The sequence below is a fragment of the Triticum dicoccoides genome, chromosome 4B, assembly GCF_002162155.2.
Source record: "Triticum dicoccoides isolate Atlit2015 ecotype Zavitan chromosome 4B, WEW_v2.0, whole genome shotgun sequence".
In the NCBI taxonomy this organism is placed as follows: domain Eukaryota; kingdom Viridiplantae; phylum Streptophyta; class Magnoliopsida; order Poales; family Poaceae; genus Triticum; species Triticum dicoccoides.
The window spans coordinates 25,826,223-25,831,191 of record NC_041387.1 but is presented as its reverse complement, the minus strand read 5'-3'; positions in this window follow the sequence as shown (position 1 = coordinate 25,831,191).

Here is a 4,969-nt window from a genome sequence, read left to right as displayed (position 1 = left end):
CTAAAGGCTGCGGAGCTAGAAATCAAAAAGGAGCATCAAGTGTTGATGGTCAACAAGACAACTAGTTTCAAGAAAAAGAGCAAAGGGAAGAAGGGGAACTTCAAGAAGAACGGCAAAAAGGTTGCTGCTCAAGAGAAGAAACCCAAGCCTGGACCTAAGCATGAAACTGAGTGCTTCTACTGCAAAGGGACTGGTCACTGGAAGCGGAACTGCCCCAACTATTTGGTGGATAAGAAGGATGGCAAAGTGAAAGGTATATTTGATATACATATTATTGATGTGTACTTAACTAATGCTCGCAGTAGCGCCTGGGTATTTGATACTGGTTCTGTTGCTCATATTTGCAACTCAAAACATGGGCTATGGATTAAGCGAAGATTGGCTAAGGACGAGGTGAAGATGTGCGTGGGAAATGGTTCCAAAGTCGATGTGATCGCGGTCGGCATGCTACCTCTACATCTACCTTCGGGATTAGTTTTAGACCTGAATAATTGTTATTTGGTGGCAATGTTGAGCATGAACATTATATCTAGATCTTGTTTAATTCGAGGCAGTTATTCATTTAAATCAGAGAATAATGGTTGTTCTATTTATATGAGTAATAACTTTTATGGTCATGCACCCTTGATGAGTGGTCTATTTTTATTGAATCTCGATAGTAGTGATACACATATTTATAGTATTGAAGCCAAAAGATATAAGTTCAATAATGCTACTGCAACTTATTTGTGGCATTGCCGTTTGGGTCATATCGGTGTAAAGCGCATGAAGAAACTCCATACTGATGGACTTTTGGAATCACTGATTATGAATCACTTGGTGCTTGCGAACTGTGCCTTATGGGCAAGATGACTAAAACTCAGTTTTCCGAAACAATGGTACGAGCTACTGACTTATTGGAAATAATACATACTGATGTATGCGGTCCAATGAGTGTTGAGGCTCGTGGTGGATATTATTATTTTCGTACCTTCACAGATGATTTGAGCAGATATGGTTATATCTACTTAATGAAGCATAAGTCTGAAACATTTGAAAAGTTCAAAGAATTTTAGAGTGAAGTGGAAAATCATCGTAACAAGAAAATAAAGTTTCTACATCTGATCGTGGAGGAGAATATTTGAGTTAGGAGTTTGGTCTTCATTTGAAACAACATGGGATAGTTTCACAATTAACGCCACCTGGACCATTACAGCGAAATAGTGTGTCCAAACGTCGTAACCGTACTTTATTGGATATGGTGTGATCTATGATGTCTCTTACTGATTTACCGCTATCATTTTGGCGTTATGCTTTAGAGATGGCTGCATTCACTTGAAATAGGGCACCATCAAAATCCGTTGAGACGATGCCTTATGAACTGTGGTTTGGCAAGAAACCAAAGTTGTCATTTCTTAAAGTTTGGGGCTGCGATGCTTATGTGAAAAAGCTTCAACCTGACAAGCTCGAACCCAAATTGGAGAAGTGCGTCTTCATAGGATACCCAAAGGAAACTGTTGGGTACACCTTCTATCACAGATCCGAAGGCAAAATCTTTGTTGCTAAGAATGGATCCTTTCTAGAGAAGGAATTTCTCTCGAAAGAAGTGAGTGGGAGGAAAGTAGAACTTGATGAGGTAGTTGTACCTTCTCCCTTATTGGAAAGTAGTTCATCACAGAAATCAGTTCCAGTAATTCCTACACCAATTAGTGAGGAAATTAATGATGATGATCATGAAACTTCATATCAAGTTACTGCTGAACTTCGTAGGTCAACCAGAGTACGATCCGCACCAGAGTGATACAGTAATCCTATTCTGGAAGTCATGTTACTAGACCATGATGAACCTACGAACTATGAGGAAGCGATGATGAGCCCAGATTCCACGAAATGGCTAGAGGCCATGAAATCTGAGATGGGATCCATGTATGAGAACAAAGTGTGGACTTTGGTGGATTTACCCGATGATCGGCGGGACATAGAAAATAAATGAATCTTCAAGAGGAAGACGGACGATGAAGTAGTGTTACTATCTACAAATCTCGACTTGTTGCGAAAGGTTTTTGACAAGTTCAAGGAGTTGACTACGATGGGACTTTCTCACCCGTAGCGATGCTTAAAGTTTGTCTGAATCATGTTAGCAATTGCTGCATTTTATGATTATGAAATTTGGCAGATGGATGTCAAAACTGCATTCCTGAATGGATTTCTGGAAGAAAAGTTGTATATAATGCAACCAGAAGGTTTTGTCAATCCAAAGGGTGCTAACAAAGTGTGCAAGCTACAACGATCCATTTATGGACTGGTGCAAGCCTCTCGGAGTTGGAATAAACGCTTTGATAGTGTGATCAAAGCATATGGTTTTATACAGACTTCTGGAGAAGCCTATATTTACAAGAAAGTGAGTGGGAGCTTTGTGCCATTTCTAATATTATATGTGGATGACATATTGTTGATCGGAAATGATATAGAATTTCTGGATAGCATAAAGGGATACTTGAATAATATTTTTTTCAAAGAAAGACCTCGGTGAAGCTGCTTACATATTGGGCATCAAGATCTATAAAGATAGATCAAGACACTTGATAAGATTTTTCAATGAGTATATACTTTGACAAGTTTTTGAAAGAGTTCAAAATGGATCGGTCAAAGAATGAGTTCTTGTCTGTATTACAAGGTGTAAAGTTGAGTAAGACTCAAAGCCCGACCACGGCAGAAGATAGAAAAAGAATGAAAGTCATTCCCTATACTTCAACCATAGGTTCTATAAAGTATGATGTGTTGTGTACCAGACCTATTGTGTACCTTACCATGAGTTTGGCAAGGGGGTACAATAGTGATCTAGAAGTAGATCACTGGATAGTGGTTAAAATTATCCTTAGTGAAGACTAAGGAAATGTTTCTCGGTTATGGGGGTGATAAAGAGTTCGTCGTAAAGAGTTACGTTGATGCAAGCTTTTTACACCGATCCAGATGACTCTAAGTCTGAATCTGGATACATATTGAAAGTGGGAGCAATTAACTAGAGTAGCTCCATGCAGAGCATTGTAGACATAGAATATTTGCAAAATACATATGGTTCTGAATGTGTCAGACCCATTGACTAAACTTCTCTCACGAGCAAAACATGATCACATATTAGTACTCTTTGGGTGTTAATCACATAGCGATGTGAAATAGATTATTGACTCTAGTAAGCCCTTTGGGTGTTGATCACATGGCGATGTGAACTATGGGTGTTAATCACATATAGATGTGAACTATTGATGTTAAATCACATGGCGATGTGAACTAGATTATTGACTCTAGTGCAAGTGGGAGACTGAAGGATATATGCCCTAGAGGCAATAAAAAAGTTATTATTTATTTCCTTATATCGTGATAAATGTTTATTATTCATGCTAGAATTGTATTAACCGGAAACTTAGTACATGTGTGAATACATAGACAAAACATATTGTCCCTAGTATGCCTCTGCTTGACTAGCTCATTAATTAAAGATGGTTATGTTTCCTAACCATTGACATGTTGTCATTTGATGAATGGGATCACATCATTAGGAGAATGATGTGATGGACATGACCCATCCATTAGCTTAGGATTGTGATCGTTACAGTTTCATTGCTACTGCTTTCTTCATGACTTATACAAGTTCCTTAGACTATGAGATTATGCAACTCCCGAATACCGGAGGAACACTTTGTGTGCTACCAAACGGCACAACGTAAAAGGGTGATTATAAAGGTGCTCTACAGGTGTCTCCGAAGGTGTTTGTTGGGTTGGCATAGATCAAGATTAGGATTTGTCACTCCGTGTTTCGGAGAGGTATCTCTGGGCCCTCTCGGTAATACTCATCACTATAAGCCTTGCAAGCACTGTGACTAATGAGTTAGTTACGGGAAGAAGTATTATGGAATGAGTAAAGAGACTTGCCGATAACGAGATTGAACTAGTTATGATGATACCGACGATCGAATCTCAGGCAAGTAACATACCGATGACAAAGGGAACAACATATGTTGTTATGTGGTTTGACCGATAAAGATCTTCGTAGAATATGTAGGAACCAATATGAGCATCCAGGTTCCGCTATTGGTTATTGACCGTAGATGTGTCTCGGTCATGTCTACATAGTTCTCAAACCCGTAGGGTCCGCACGCTTAATGTTCGATGATGATTAATATTATGAGTTATGTGATTTGATGACCGAAGTTTGTTCGGAGTCCCGGATGAGATCACGGACATGACGAGGAGTCTTGAAATGGTCGAGACATAAATATTGATATATTGGAAGGTTATATTTGGACATCGGAATGGTTCCAGAGTGATTCGGGTATTTTCCGGAGTACCGGGAGGTTACCGGACCCCTCCCCCCCTGGAAAGTTAATGGGCCTTAGTGGGCTTTAGTGGAGAGAGGGAAGAAGGGCCACAAGGTGGCGCACGCCTCCCCCCTGCCCAAACCGAATTGGACAAGGGGTGGAGGGCATGGCCCCAACTTCCTTCTCCTTCTCTCCCCCTTCCTTTTGCTCTAGGAAAAAACAGGAAAGGTGGAGGACGAATCCTACTTGGACCGGGAGTCCAAGTAGGACTCCCCCCCCCCTTGGCACGCCTCTCCCATGGACGGCCGCCTCCTCCTCCCTCCTTTATATACGGGGGCAAGGGGGCACCCTAGGGCACACAAGTTGATCAAGTTGATCTTTTAGCCGTCTGCGGTGCCCCCTCCACAGATTTCCACCTCAGTCATATCATCGTAGTGCTTAGGCGAAGCCTTGCACCGGTAACTTCATCATCACCATCACCACGCCGTCGTGCTAACGGAACTTTCCCTCGACCTTAGCTGGATCTAGAGTTTGAGGGACGTCACCGAGCTGAACGTGTGCAGATTACGGAGGTGACGTGCATTCGGTACTTGATCAGTTGGATCACGAAGACGTTCGACTACATCAACCATGTTACATAATGCTTCCGCTTTCGATCTACGAGGGTACGT